The sequence below is a fragment of the Physeter macrocephalus genome, chromosome 7, assembly GCF_002837175.3.
Source record: "Physeter macrocephalus isolate SW-GA chromosome 7, ASM283717v5, whole genome shotgun sequence".
Lineage (NCBI taxonomy): Eukaryota > Metazoa > Chordata > Mammalia > Artiodactyla > Physeteridae > Physeter > Physeter macrocephalus.
In genome coordinates this window covers 42908609-42925640 of record NC_041220.1, presented here as the reverse complement: position 1 = coordinate 42925640, position 17032 = coordinate 42908609, and positions in this window count along the sequence as shown.

Genomic DNA, 17032 nt, shown 5'->3' with positions numbered 1-17032 from the left:
TGTTGGTAACTGGAAAGGAATGTGAGGTCACAATTTTAAAAATAGTTTTTTTTAATATGAGAAATAGCATTTGTTTTTGGCTGGCGCTTATGTTTCAGATCAGAAGGAAGAATTAATGATGAAAGAAAGAAAGGAACAGTAGTGGATCAGTGATGGGATCCACTGCAAAAGTGGAAGAGCTTGGCCTTGTGTGGGATTTTGAACAGTTTATCCTGGCAACAGGAGGAAATTCATAGGATACAAGTAGGGAGCCAGATCAGCTGGCAGATATGGTGGTGATCATTGGGGAATTTAACTTTCTCTTCTGACATTTTTGTCCCCAGAAGAATATGAATAAAGGTCATCACCAGAAAGTGAGAATCATGGAGGAGGTATTGGATGCTAACCGGGAGAGCAAGATTTACTTTTACTATCTCATGTAATAGTATAATTTTTTCTATCTCATCAAAATCTCTGGTCCACTGATTCTGTCATCTTTTTTCATCATCCATCAGCCCCCTCCTTGCTTCACTTCATTTCTTAGCCCATAGCATGATAGTCTAATCACTTCCTGGAAAGTACTCTCAACACCCTGGTCTCCTTAGACACTACTCATGTGTGGCTGGTGGGAAGCATACATTGGTTCAGTGCAAGAACCTCCTTTATTTATGATTGTATTCATGCTGTTGAATGCTATAGGAAAACACTATAGGGCAAGGTTGCATGATTTCATTTTAATTACATAAACATAAACTTAATCGTTAATACTTATTGAACACCTATTTTTATCTAGAAAATTTGCTTGTTCATCTTCTGACCGTGGTTTTTCTCTCTTCTTAACTTACTTATGTCTCCTTCCTTTCAAAATAATGACTTTACCTCATACTTCACTAAGAAAATTGAAGCCATCCAGTGGGACGCATTCATCTTTCCATCACCAAACTTATAAATCTACCTGCAGCTGCAACGATATTTTCTTCATTTTCACTAAAACGGTGATGATGAGAAAGTGTCTCACTTTCTCAAAGCCCAAATCTTCCACATATGCGACTGATCCCATTCTTCCTTGTCTTTATAAAGACATATCTCTTCTATTTTCCATCTGTCCACTATATCATAATTCTGTTTGTTTCAATCAGCATACTACCTATTTTTTGTAAAATGAAACTCTCGGTGCTTCTTGTATTTAAATTTTCACTCAATTTATTAAATCAAAGATTTAATATGCTTGGTTTTCTTAAAAGTTTCAAAGATGTAGAAAAATATATGCAACACTTGCAATGTATCTCAATGATTCCAAACTTATCATTATGTCTACACATAGTTCTAACATAAATTATCAGTACCATTCACTTATGCAATTCTCTTTTATTTTCGTACCAGTATTGTAACTGCAGTTACTAATCAAGCAAAGCTGCACTTACCTGAGCAAGGAAGGTAGGGTAGCCATTCTGGCTACGGCCAGTTGATTCTTGCCCAGAAATCGTAGGTATCCCTAGGGTGATTGAAACTCAACCCGCATTAGGTATGTTGTGTCCCTTCTCAGTTTAAATTTTGCCAGCCACTTCTATGGCACTTTCCAAATCCTGCCTATTAGCAATGGCTTCCTGTGTCATTGAAATTTAACTTTATTTTTGAAATTCAGGATCTCTGAGCCAGCAGAATTTGTTTCCCATGTTTCAGTTTGGCACCATCCTTTGTATCATTTAAAAAAAAGAAGTTTTTGACCCTTTCTTAAATCTCCTAAACAACTTTGACTTAGTGTATCTAGGATGTAATAACCAGATCTTTAGTTTTTTATGCTTTCAGCTCCTGTTCTATGGTATAATCTATCAGAATCTGTAAAATAGCAATACTACAGATATGTTCCAGCATATCCTCATTTAAAAGTGCTTTCTTTTTCTCCAAATATGCCTCATTTATTTACTCCTCTTATTGTCACAAATTCTTGATAGAGCTGTTGTATAACCAGTGTCTACTTCTACACCTAAGATAAGGAAGAATAATACTCCTACTTCACACCTAGGATCATTTTTATTATACTTCTAGTCCTCCTCACTCAATCTTCTACTTAAGATGAGTGACATGTGCTATTGGTGATTTTGGGAAAGGAAAAGAATTTACATGGATGGCTTTTGAATTAGTTAAGAGTATGAGTTATGGCTAGTGAGAAGCTGCTGCATAGCCCAGGGAGATCAACTCGATGCTTTGTGACAACCTAGAGGAGTGGGATAGGGAGGTGGGAGGGAGGCTCAAGAGGGAGGGGATATGGTGATATATGTTTACATATAACTGATTCACTTTGTTGTACAGCAGAAACTAACACAACATGGTAAAGCAATTATACTCCAATAAAGATGTGAAAAAAAGTGAGTATGAGTTAAAAACACAAACAAAAACATAAAACATAAAATAAAAACCAAAACAAGAACCTTGCAAAGACTCATTGGATTTAACAGAAGTTTATTTCACTCTCAATTTTTGGCTTAGAGGTTGGCAGAAGTTTCAAGGGGGTTAAGCATGCTGGCTGAGGAACATCTATTATCTTCAACACCTGGCTTCCATTTCCTGACTGAAAGTGTCTGTTCCAATTATCACAGTTTCCCAGCCAGCAGGAAGGAGAAAAGAGGAAATGGAGGGAAAGAAGCCTTTTTTTTTTTTTCCAAGATGTCACCTGTGTGTTGCACATATCCCTGTACTCTCAATTCAGTTGAGACTGTGGCCACTTAACCACGAGGGAAGCTGAGAAATTTTCTTTTTATTTGGGCTTTCCTGGCTCAAAATCAAAGGGAAATGTAGGTTGTTAACAGATGGGTGAATGGGTAGTGAGGGGTGATTAGCAGTTTCTTCTCCTCTGGCCACTCAAATATTAGTGCATATCATCTCCCACACTTTTCTCCAAAAAGATAGTACAAAGTTCCATTCTGCACAAAGTTCACCATCTTTGGGTAATATGTAATGCTCTCCACTGAGTCGGGATGTTACTCTTCAAGGTCTGGTGACATATACCTTGATAAACAAATTACTTCCCTCACTCCCTAGTACACATACACACACACACCCCCTAATACACAGTATAATGGAAACAGAATATTGTCAATAAAAGCCCTATTTTGGCCATTCAGAATTGGAAAGAGTAGGAAACACATAGCCCTCACCAGTTCGTAATAATGATGAACTCCTACTTGGGCAGGAATTATAAAGACTTTCTCAATTTTCAGTGGAAAAGTTCCTTGGTTAGACCTTTTCTTGTCTTGTTTGTCCAAGCTTTTGGCTTGCCTTCTGAAGATTCTTTCATGTCTATTATGTAGTCATTGTTTTCAATCATTTATGCTTTTTTTTTTATTCACATTCTTCCATCTATTCTTCTTTCCTCAAAGTAACCGAGGTTACATGAGGCTATTTAATAGAAAAAAAATAATTTTGGCTGGGAAGAAACACTGTAATATGACCTTTGCCACCATATCTGAGAAATCTTAGGGAGATGTGTTAGACTCTGGAAAGTAATTTTATCTTTTTTAGGTAGAGTTATACAGGAAAACTAGTATTGCAATACTGTTGGGTACTCAGATTCTACACTTATAGTTAATTCAAATTGCAAACCACAGGACAAGAAAACATCCTTTGGGAGAAAAGTGTTCCATTTTGTCTCTGTTTGTAACCTGGCTAATTCTTGCCTGTCTTCATTAATCTCTTTCAGGATCTTGCTAAAAGCAACAAGTTGAAGTCACAGAGTACTGCACACTTACCTTTTCTGAACTACTTATAGGTTTGGAAAGCATGTGGTTTGCCTTCCACACTACTGTAGCTGACCAAATATTTTTTCATGACATAATAAGGGTTACCAGATTTTAAAAATTTTTATGTTCTTGATGCTCACAGCCCACCTGAGAAGCCAATGCTTCATTCAAGATTTTTATTATGGCAGCACAGCATTGCTAAGTTCCAAATTATGTATTAATTATGGTGTAGCATAAGTTACTGTAACAATTAGGCCCCCAAATACAGTCAGTCAACAAGAGAAAATCTTTCATGCAAGAGTTCAGAGGGATATGAAACTTCTAGGGTGGTTAAGTGGCTGATCCAAAAGATAATTGAGAGATTCAGGCTGGTGGAGTGGTTCTGCTATCCTTGACATGTAATTTCCATCTCTGATATGTTTTTGTTTCCATCTCTCTGAACCCAGACAGGGAAAAAGAGAAATAGATGATAATATACTTTCTTTTTAAGAATGGGACCTGAAATTTGTTTGTCACTTTACCTGCCATTTAATCTGGACCATACCAGAAGCAAGAAAGACTGGGCAATTTGGCCTCTATACATCCATTTGTCTTGCTAAAGTTCAGTAGAGAGGAGGTACAGTTCTAAAATCATGAAGGGAAATGTGGTACTGGAAGACAATTAGTAGTCTCCACCACATCTACCTAGAGGATAGATGCATTCATCTACTGTTCATGCTATGTAGAAAATGTGTTGGGATTAAGGCCCCAGATCTGTCATTTAAGTACTCTTGAAAGCGAATTTCTCTATGTACTAGGCTGAGGGAACCATTTTTTTCTTACACATAGATGGATAAATGAAGTCTGTTCTTCAGACCAAATCTACCCTGTGGATATATCCTATGCTTTATAAGAAAAGGAAAATATAAGGAAACATATATTGGCCACACAGCTTTAGTCTCCACTTCAGCTTTACTAGTTATAAATTTGTTATTTTGATCTCTATAGCTCTTACTCCTACATGTATTTATCATTTGATTCTGAAACTGGTAGGGAAGAGAGGGTATAATTTATCGGTCTTTTAAACTTCACAATCTTCTATTTATTCTTTAACATAGATTTCTGACCTGGTAATAGCTCCTCTGCTCTTCTAAAATTTTTCATGTCCAATTCACCATGATCTTCATGTTTCCTCAATCCATAGATATCTTTTAGGCCTCAACTTACTTAACCTCTTAGTGGTTCTTGTCAGAGTTAGCTACTTGTTTTTTGTTTAACTGCCTTCTTATTTGTTCACATGATTTCATACTTCCCTGATACTCTTATTATCTCACTGGTTGATTCTTCCTCTTTGACTCTTCTTTGTTTATTTAAACTCTAATTATTATAGCTCCTGAGGACTTGGTTATCAAATTTGTTTTTACATTCACTCTGTGATAAGTTGTACTATTGTTTGCAAATATTTATTATCCTTTACTCTTTCACTGTTAACCTCCCAATGAATGATTATAATTTTTCATCCCTTTGGCCAAGTGACTAAATTTTGTTAACATTGTGTGAGCAGATCTGCTATATGCCATATCTGAGCAGGAGGTAAAAACAATGACATGCTTTGGCTTAGCTTCTCTTGCTTTTCCCCTCTGGTATAAGAAAAGTCATGTTCTTGGTTAGAGCTGTCCCTACTCCCTAGCCTGTAGTATTAGAGGACAAATGTAGAAGACTCAAAACTTCCCACAGGTAAGAGCAGAAGAACAGTTATCCCACAGAGTACATACAAAAGGAGTGAAAAATAAACCTGTGTTGTTAGCCATGAGGTTTTGGGGATGTTTGTTACACAGCATAGATTATCAAAGCTGACTAATACAAACATTGGCACCTAGAAATGTTGTACTCCTAAAACAAAAATGTGGTACATGTAACATTGGCTTTGGGACCAGTAGAAGGAAGAAAAAAATCTCCCCAAAATGTTATTAGAAACTGGAAAAAGAGTACCCCATATTATGCAGTTAGGAAAAAAAAAAAACAACCCATCAACTGTGATAATTTGGAAGGCAGGTAATGTGTCTAATAGAACTGTGGCTTTGACCTATAAGGTTTGGAAAGTAAATGTTATTATGAGGGTTAGGTATTACGTTGCATTGGATATAATGCTACCAGCAAGAAATGAGCTCAGGAAAAAAAAAACAACCTGCTTGTTTTCAAGAAAGGATATGAAGGAAATTAGAATTTTGAATATCTGAGACTTGCAGGGTTAGGAAATATAATAGGTTCTCTTCTATAAACAGTAAATATAAAATTGAGAAATGTTTTGAGACCCCAAACCTCATTGGGATGCATCCTTAGGTCAAAGACCAAATCATGATTGTAGCTATTAAGACACATGCTCAAGGGAAAACACAAATCATAAGCATGGTTTAGCTCTTTGTTAAAAATCTCATAATAGATTTTAATGTATTTTATTTATTATTGAATCTCCTTTTGTAAATCCTTTTAGTTGAGTAAAATAGTTCAGAATAGGTTAAGCTAAGAGTGTGATCCAATGAAAGGCAGGCATACTGAAAATATCCATAATTAATGTAAGGAGAAAAAAATGTCCCCAAAATAACAGTTTGTATGGCTATTGGAATATTAAACTGATTAGCATCAAATTGGTAAAAAAATAAAATTCAACCCTGTTTTTGAGAGATTTGTAACTTTAAAATCACTGCTGATATGTATCAGAAGAGCTTGTGACTATTCAATATGTAAAATGAACTTTTAGCTTCTAATTTCTATTGTAAAGAAAAAGGCAGAAAACTCTCATCACATGTTGCCAAGGAGACTAATCAAAAGGAAACTCTTCCCAGAAGGCAAGGCTTAGACCCATGGAGAAAAATGAACTGAGGAATTCCTCCCAGCAGACAGAACCAAAAACTAATTGAGGAACATTCTCAACTACCAAGAAGAGGGATCTCTGCAGTGTTTGTCTAGCTGAATTTTAGATATTGTTGGACCAGTGATTGATTGCTCTGTGTCTCTCATTATTCTCTTTTCAAACGGTAATGCTTTTTGGTGGATAATCTACCATTTTATGATGGATGTGTGAGCTGGAGGAGTGCCATCATTTAGATATAAAGTAGAGATTATCACAAAATGATGGATTCACAGTCTGATGCCCTGATTGGATAAGACATTTAGGATGTCTTCCTTGAGGTGTGTTTTCTTTGTAGGGGAAAAGGAAATAAATATTTGTGACTATGAGGTTAGACTGTGTTAATAGTCTATTGTTTACAAATATTTACTTCTCCTCTCCTCTTTCCCCAGTCCCTGCAATTGGAGAAGTATATTTTTTCATTTCATATTTTTTAACTTAAAAAAATGGCCGTGAGACTTAATTTGGCCAAAAGAATATGAATAGCCATGATGTTTAGCAAACTAAAGCATTAAATGTGATTGCATGGAATATCTTAGCTTCTTGATTATGCTTCTTCCACAAAAAAAGGCATAACTGGTATAGGGGTTGCTCTTCAACCTACAACCCAGAATGAGAAAACATATGGAGCAGAGAATCAGAGAACCTACAGTATATATATATATAAAACATGAGCAAGAAATGAACTTTCATTGTAAGTTTCTGGGATTTTGGCATTATATGTTTCACAGCATAAAAATGTCATGGCATCTAGCTGCCAAGCACATTTCTTGAGTTTGGGAAATTTCTTATGAGTTGAGTTCCTCCAGTCCAAGGTAGAAACCAGGTATTTACTCTCCTAGACTCCTTTGCAACAAAGGCACAGACTTGGAAACTAGCGCCTGCTATCTAAGCATGTCTACAATGAACTTCAATTCACAAAACATTAACATGAGGAAACAGGTGCCACATGGGACCCATGTTTAGCTGAGGATGGCAATAGAGGCTTTTAGGACCAGTGATGAGAGAGAATTAGGCACCAGTGCCCAGGGTCACTGATGCCAAGAGAGGTAGAAGCAGTCACAGGGGTTCTTCACTGGCACACTCCTACAGTATAGTTTGGGCATAGTATCTTTTTGTGTGGCCTTCAAGCTTGTTTTCTCTGCCTTCCAAAATGTCTGTGAGCTATCTAATAAGCCAATAAGACATTTTACTTCTTTAACTGTGCTATCATGTGTTCTAAGTTTCTTTCTTTCTCTTTTCCCTTCTCTCTTCTTCCCTTCCTTCATTCCTTCTTCCCTGCTTCCCTCACTCCTTCTTCCTTTCCTTCTTTTTCATGATCTATGAATGAATCACCCTACTTCCTATATATGGTTAAACCCTACATTAGAAGTTCTCCATGGTCTGGATACACTTAACTTCTGAGAGGTTCTAGAACGCTGTATTTTTTGCAAACTCAAGGTCTTTGCCAATGCTGTGCTATTTGCTAGGGCTTCTTCTCATAGCTCTTCTTAAGGCTATCTTTTCAACTTTTAAATTCCAACTTAAATGTGTTCCATAAGGTGTTCTACTCTGATTAACATATAAGGATGCCACCTCCACGTTCCCTTCACCATCCAAATTCTCTCAGAGCATCCTTTCTATTTATTTTGTCCATAAAACTAAAAATTATAATTATTTTGTTTTTTGGTTTGTTTTCTATTTTTCAGAGTAGAACATAAGCTTCTTGACAGAAGAGGTCACCATATTTTGGTCACTGTTTTATCTCCATGTTCCATCAAAATATACATTGTGTGGTAGAAACTTAATGCAAATATTTGAATGAATGAGTGAGTAGATGGATGAGTGAGAATAGGTTAGGAGATGGAGAAGTGTGATGAAGGTTTCAGAATGGTCACTCTGAGGAAAGGCAGAGGAAAATAGTCAAGGATTTCTAAGCAGTGTTTAACGTCCAGCCATGGCTGGAGAACATTAATGTGTAAAACATCTACATTTTTATGCTATTTTTTTTCTCTCAATACAATCCAGGCTGGGTGGAAAAGAGAGTGTTGAAAGAGGCTGCTGATTGACTGGAGAAAATGGGGGAATCAAAAGAGGTGAAGTCCAAATGTAGCACAATTAAGGAAGTCAGAACAGTAGAGGATACCAGTTATAATCAAAGTACAGTGCATCATTACATCTTAAGCTTTCTGAGGCTGAAAAATGATAAGTGATGATTAATTCTAGAATGTAGCCATGTGTATAAATACTGAAATGAAATGTGAAATTCACTGGAGATCAGAGAAAGGTGAGGATGGGTTTTGGATGACTCGTCTAGATTTTGAAATCAGCCAGGGTAACTTTTGCTATTCTATTTTTTAAAACTCAACTTTTCCATTACCAAATAATTTAATTTGATGCAAGTCAACAGACATTTGTTAAGCATACAATCCAGCTCTAGGTAGGCCTGTGCGAATAAGGTAAGGCACCCTTTCGTCTGCGCAAAGAAAACCCTAAACTTGAGTGCACAGTTTGGGAAACATAGCATGGATTGTATCATAGGTCCCACTGCTTCTTTAGACTTAGTACTGTCAACAGAAAAGAAAAAAGCACAACATGAGAGCTGTGAGTTAAGGTTTATTTGGAGAAAAATGAGGACTACAGCCCAAGAGATGACATCTCAGATAGCTCTGAGGAACTTCTCCGAAGAGGTGGGGGGATGGTCAGTGTTATCTATGATTTTAGTAAAGGGGGATACCTGCAGTTGAGCACACATTTTGGCAGAGGCTTGCTGCTAGTCATGAGGAGCATATGTCGTTATTAATGATTTTAGTACTTTTCTAGATATGAGAAGATGCAAGAAATTGGAGTCATAAAATCTTCTCCTGAAAATATCTAAGTATGTGAAGGCTTGTTCTGCCAGTTTTTCACAGAGCACAGAGTGCCTCATTCCTGATCTCCACCCTGAACTTCTTTCAGGGTGTGTTGAAGGTCAATGGCTGCAGTGGCTAGTGACTTGATCCTTGTAGAGGCAGATGGCAAATGCCAATTTTTAGTTGGCAATACTTTTGTGCTTGGTACATCTTGTACAAACATATGTTGTGGCCCAAAAGACACTCTATGACAGAAATTGTCAGAGGAGAGGAAAGGAAAGGCAAGGAATATTGCTGAGTCCCTAACAGATACCAGCCATTGTGCTAAGGATTTTAAACATGTTATCTCTTTTAATTCTCACCGCAGTGTCACCGGGTTGACATGTGTTGTAACAAAATAGCTTCAACCGAGGAGGTCAGCGGAAGACCCAGACCAGCAATCTCAGTCCCACGATAGTAAGCAAAGAATAGCAAACTACCACTTTAAGCTTAAGCACAAAGCAAAGTTTATTTAAGCATAGGTACACTCTCAGAGAGGGAGAGTGGGCTGTTTCTGTGAATTGAAAGCAGCATTCCCATACAGGCTTAAGGGCACTTTTAAGGAGCATTTTGCAGGGTGGTGGGGGTGAGTGACAGCGGATCATTATTTGATTGACAGTCCCAAAATATGTAACAAGTTTACTGCTACGCATGCTCTCACCCTTGAATTGGTAAGAAATGCACACGGGGCTTGGGGGTGGGGTGGGGGTGCGAAACCACATGTAGATTTTGCTATAATGATGGTATAATGAGTTTGGGTTTACTGTAGGTTATACCCCTGTCTGGTCTGGGCATGCGCAGCCCGGGGAATTTCCCTCGTGTTACTGTGCCCCTCTTTATCAGGATAAGCTGCCCACCACACGACCATAGTTTTACCCGTCTGGGTGGTGTCAAGGGAGAGTCCCGAGATGGCTGGTTGTGTGACTAGATTTCGTCTTGGTTTTCTTACCACTGTCACCTCCTTGCTGCTAATGTCTGACTAACTACCTAACACAACAATATATAGTCAGAAGTTATCTCAATGTTCCAAGTAAGGTAATTAAGTTTCAATAAGGTAAGTAGCCTGTCCAAGTTTAAACAGCTTTATTAAGTGGTAGAACTGTAGTATGAGCCTTTTCAGTTAGTTTTTTCCAGTTCAGCAGTCGAACACCAAAGTACGTGGCTTAGAGCAATGCATTTTAATTTTTCCTCATAATTCTGTAGGCTGTCTGGCAATTCTTTCAGTCTGAATCCGTTTGATTAGAAAGAGACTGAATAGTCTAGGAAACCTCACTCACATATTTGGGATAGATGGAGTGTCTAGGAAGGCTTGGGACCGCTCTCCATATTGTTTTTCATCATTCAGGAAGTTAGCCTTAGCTAACTTGGAGGATTTTTAACACCGAGAGATGACAACCACCCAGTACTCAACACTTTTTAAGACTCTAGATTGTATTTTCTAATGTTCCATTGAGTGAAGTATGTCATATGGCTAAGCCCATATGGAGAACATTTCTCCACCTCTTAATAGGAGAGGCAAAGTCACATTGCCAAGGGACATGCATGTGGGGAAAGGAGGAATTTGTGGGCATTTTGCAACCTACTATATGAACCTAATTTCAAACTCATGCTCTTTCTGAAACAGGAGGGAAGGGAGCAGGGCACAACCTTTAAAAGAATGACATAGCCATAGGACGTGACAAAGACTGGTTAGAACCAACTGGGTCCAAGATGAAGGAAGATTTGACTTGCAGTAGACCTTGAGCCTCATTATATGCTCATTGTAATATATTAGCATGCTAAATGACCTACCCACCAGCACCATGACAGTTCTGAGGCCAACCATAAGAGGTCAAAAAGTGGGCAATGGCCCAATTCCTGGAAATCCCTGCCTCTTCCCCAAGATAATTGGAATAATCCTTCCACTCATTAGCCTATGAAATTACCCAGCTCATAAAAACTAACCACACCATATTTAGAGGCTCTTTTGCCTTCTGAGATGGCCCACACCCTGTGGAGTGTGTTTCTCTCTAAATAATTCCATTTCTTACCTATCACTTTGTCTCTCACTGAATTCTTTCTGTGACGAGACATCAAGAACCTCAAATTCACCAGATACATTTCTACTATATCACATTGTTCACTGACTGTTATTAATTCTAAATGAAAACAACATTGTCCAAGCCCTTGTGGAACTGTGAAAATAAAAGGAAACTGATATTTATTTAGAACCTGTATTATACACTTAGCATCATCCTAGGAATTTCTCATTATGTCATAATCATATTAAGGAGCTAGTAATCCTGGGGAATAATGTCTCTCTTCAAGCAGTCTAGAAGTTATTAAACAGTTTACCGTTTGTTTTAGAATTCAAATTAAATAAATGAATGAAATAAATGACTGTAGAGATATCATAGACCTGTAACTTTGATGAAAAAAATTTTAAGTCATCTTTTTGGATGATGAGATTTTCCTCCCAAAGGTTCTATTATGTAATAAAATAAAGTTAATTTCAGGCTGTAAAATATGGCTACCATTTTAACCATAAAATATTCTGAGAAAAAATATATACACATGCATGTATAATACATAGCATTTGGTCAATTACCTATAGACAAACTGGATTTATATGGATGGGTGGCTACCATAATAATTTCAAAAATTCTTTCAGGATGGTCTTGATAGGTCTGTTAAATACAATCAATTTGACTTAATTATTGTTACCATTAGCCCTGTTATACCAAGTGTTAGTCACTGAGTTAGATGCCTTCCACAGATTTTCTCTTTTAATCCTCACAATAACATGAAGAGTAATATTATTACTCTTACTTCATGTATAAGAAAATCTCTGAGGAAGAGGGATTTTAAGTAAATTGCCTACAGTCCTATTAGTTAGCCAAATGGTAGAGCTAAAATTTTAGTCAAGTAGTTTTATTCCAGAGTTTGAACATTTAACTAATAAATTTTTCCTGCTTCAGTTTCTATCGACTATTTTTATGATTAATTACTTAATAGTCACATCAACCACATCAACAGCCACTAAACCTTTAGGATAGCCCAAGTTCTTTGCTGATATACTATCATGGCCAAGAATAAAGACTACCAACTCAAAGAGATTACTGTTGCGCTTTCTACTCCATTTGTAAAGGAAAATTCAGAAATACACTGTGGTGCATTCTTTAAACTCTCTCAAATATTCTTCTTCTTCTTTGGGGAGATGTTTAAAAGCTAACCGGTGCTTCTCATCTGAATACAAATTAGGTTCGACTAATAAGATGCACTTGTGTGAGGTCTGGAAGGTGACAATAAGGCAGAACCCTTCTTCCTGAGGTACTTGGCTGTTTGAAACAAAGTTTGAAAGCATGCTGATGTCTGGCACCAGCCTTCTTTCATCCACTACCCCATGTACAGCTTGAATCTGTGGATGCTCCATCAGATGCATGAATCCATAAACTGCAGCTTTGCTTACCTCTTCCCCTACTTCCTGTGTTTGAGAAGTAGTTGTGGTGATAGTGAGTAGAGCGTGTAGCAGCAGCTTCTTGCTTCTTGACTTTCTCAAGTGGTCATTTCAGAGATGACAACTCCCATGATGATAAAGGAACTGCAGTAAATGTACATGAAAAGCAAAATTCCAAACTAAATATATAGAGTGATCTCATTGGTAGAAAAAAATCTATCATGTATGCAGATATGTGAGAATTCATTCTTCAGAATATTGAAATGCAAATCACTCAGAATATTTCTTTGAGAATTAATTATTCTATTTGGATATCTAGTATTATATAGTATTTTGGATTTTTTTTCCAGCTGTCGGATATATTACAATTTGAAATGTTATTACATAGTTACTGTGTGATGATTGTATCACATTTTAGACTATAGTTTGCTCTATAATCTGTGGTTTACTTCTTTATTTTCATAATATTTGTATCTGATTGGAATGGATCAACTAATATTTCCACCAGGAATCTGTTTACTTTGGTTATTTTATCAGATTATATGTAGAAGATTAGTGTTAGAGAAAATGTCCAATCCAGTTTTACAGGTGATTAAACTGAGGTGGAGAATATAAGGGGCTTTGTCAGGAAACACATTTATTTAGTATTAAATTGGGAACTAGGAACTCTGACTGGAACAGCTGAGTTCAACATTCCTTATACTATTCCACACTGCTAAAGACAAGGAGAAAATTATAGATGAGATAAAGGAAAGAGAAAATGAGATTAGAACAATAGCTGTTAATTAGGACTCATTCCAGGACGTCTCAGGTAAATTCTTTTCCAAAATACGTACATGTAACACAGCATGTTCCAAGATGACTGAATTTGAATCTCTGGGGTTTGAGATGTCTAGGTGACACAGATGTGCATGGCCACTTAAGAACTACTGGGCTAGAGGAGATGCTGTGTGGTAAAGGTCAATATGTAAAAATCACTCCTGAAATGTTCTGTTTAAACTCCATTCTAGAGCCTTATCTTTATTACTGGGCACAGCGAAAGACACCACTGACCAGATTCCTTCTTGAAATTCTTCCTTCTCTTGGTTTCTCAGACTTTGTTCTGGTTCTATTTCTTGACTGCTTTCTTTGAGTCTGCTCTGTGGATTCCCTTTCCTCTGATTGCCTTTTTCGGTTTGTTTGTCTGTTTGTTTGTTTTTATTTTATAAACAACAGGAATTTATTTCTCACGGTTCTGGAGGCTGAAAGATTGGGATCAGGTGCAGGTGGTCAGGTGAGGGAACTCTTCCGGGTCCCAGACTCCTTGCATCCTCACATGCAAAAGGGGCAAAGGAGCTGTGAAGAGTCTTTTTTTTCTTTGCACAGATTTAATTAATTAATTAATTAATTAATTTTTGTATTTCTTTTTTAATATCTATTTTTAATTGAAGTATAGTTGATTTACAATGTTGTGTTAGTGTCAGGTGTTCAGCACAGTGATTAAGATACACACATATATATATAATATATATATTTGTTGGTTATCTATTTTACAGATAGTAGAGTGTATATGTTAATTCCAAACTCCTAATTTATCCCTCCCCCACCCCTTTTCCATTTGGTAACCATAAGTTTGTTTTCTATGTCTGTGGGTCTATTTCTGTTTTGTAAATAAGTTCATTTGCCTCTTTTTTAAAATTTTATTTTAGATTCCACATATAAGTGATATCATATGATATTTATCTTTCTCTGTCTGGCTTGCCGTTTGCAACAACATGAATGGACCTAGAGATTACAATACTAAGTGAAGTAAGCCAGATGGAGAAAGACAAATATCATATGATATTGCTTATACATGGAATCAAAAAAAAATGTACACCTCTGATTGCCTTTTAAATGTAGGTGTCCTCCACTACAATGAGAGCAGTGGTTCTCAACCTGGGCAGTTTGGCAATGTCAGGGCAGAGTGTTCAATGTCACACCTAGGGATACACTACTAGCATCCAGTTAGTAGAGACTGAGGTTGCTACTAAACACCCTCCAATGCACAGGACAGCCCCACAACAAGGGACTATCTGCCCCTAAATGTCAATAGTGACAAAGGTGGGATACCTTGAATTAGAAGAAGAATATAATGTTTGTGTGCTTAGGATCACTTTTGACAAGTACAAAGTAGGTAAGAAAGGCAAGCATTTGTGTGTGAAATGACCTTCAAATGTCTTTCTCTTTTAATTAATAGATCAATAACTATAAATGCTTTAACCATTGTAGAACGCACTTGAGGACAGGAACTGCTTCTCATTCATCTTCATATCCACAAAACATAGGATAGTAAGTAGTTTGTTTTGTTCAATTTTTAAAATCATCTGAGGACATGGAAATTGGGGGAGTTAAGTTACAAAATGACCATCATGTCATTACATGTCTTACTCTAAAAGGTAAACAATAAAAGGAACTAGTATCAACTTCATGTTTTTCAAATTTTAATAGTGGACAGTAAATTCATTGAAAGAAGCAGTCTAAATATTTGTAAAATAAACATTTATAAAGCAACACATCACATCACATCTTCCAGACATACAAGCTCTGATCTTTGGTTCCCTGTTCCATGCTCAAGAGGAGGAGCAAAGTAGAGAATGCCCTTAGTAACAAGCGCTTTCAAGTATACTTCAACCTTGGGCTTTCACATCATGCAGGAGGATAAAAGGATATATTCTTGTCAACTTGGTGTTCAATGATGGATACATGGTGATTAAATTATGATTGACCTGAATTCAGTAATACTGTTTATCATCCTCTATGGTAAGAGAATAGAGCTCTTTTAATTGAAATGGATTTTATTTCAATTTCATAATGCCTAAAATAGAATGAGAGGGATGAGAACAGTGAGAAGAAATTCCATTTCTCATTATCTCAGTGATTACCAGCTGGTAATGTTTTATTTTACTAAATTAGATACTTTATTAAATAGATAAGGAAAACCAAAGAACAAGGAACACAAAAATTATAGAATTATATACAATGCTTATTATTTCTGTAAAATGTGTTGATTTGGTTTTACACATTAAAAAAAAAGACAATGCTTGGAATGTTGTAAAATCTAAAAGGCCTTATCTCATGCTTAGCTAATTATTTTGACAGGTGTCTAACTCATGTGTGCTTTTCCATGCAAATGAGTTTGTGGAAAACAAGATGACTGCCATCTACATAAACACTCCATAACTAATTCTTATCTCCACAGAGAGATTAAGTAGTGAAAGTTAGCAATTAGAATTCAGTGACAATTTTTCCTCTGCAATTGATTAGTGTACAGAATGTTCATCTAGTAGAAGGAATCTAAACAGTTCCACCAATTATTTCCCTTTTTGAACCTCAGACTAATCTATCTTCTATGTGTGTGTAAGTCTGTTATTTATGTCCCTGCTCTGGAACATCTACTCTTTTCGACACATTCTCCTCCAAGTAAAATTTCCAATTTGATTCTCCCTTCCTTATGATCCTTTCTTCTTTTCCTTCTTCATTAGTTTGGTTTTAATTGTTCTTATATATCACTAGCTGTGAGTGTTGCCAAAGCCTCAGTCCTGGTTCTAAATTTGTATCAGAGATACCATCATTCCCTGAGCTATCTTGTCTTAAAATCTTGATATGTCATTGAATTTTCCTTTTTTTCATATTCAAACGGTTGTTTGTTTTAGTAATGTTTTTGTTTCCTTCCTTTTTTTATCCTTCTGCAGCTACCCTGTTATATATACTCATAAATTTGTGCCAAAGATTCTGAATTTTCATTTGTTTTCCTTTTTTTTTAAACATCTTTATTGGAGTATAATTGCTTTACAATGGTGTGTTAGTTTCTGCTTTATAACAAAGTGAATCAGTTATATATATACATATGTTCCCATATCTCTTCCCTCTTGCGTCTCCCTCCCTCCCACCCCTCTAGGTGGTCACAAACCACTGAGCTGATCTCCCTGTGCTATGCGGCTGCTTCCCACTAGCTATCTGTTTTACGTTTGGTAGTGTATATATGTCCATGCCACTCTCTCACTTTGTCACAGCTTACCCTTCCCCCTCCCCATATCCTCAAGTCCATTCTCTAGTAGGTCTGTGTCTTTATTCCCGTCTTACCCCTAGGTTCTTC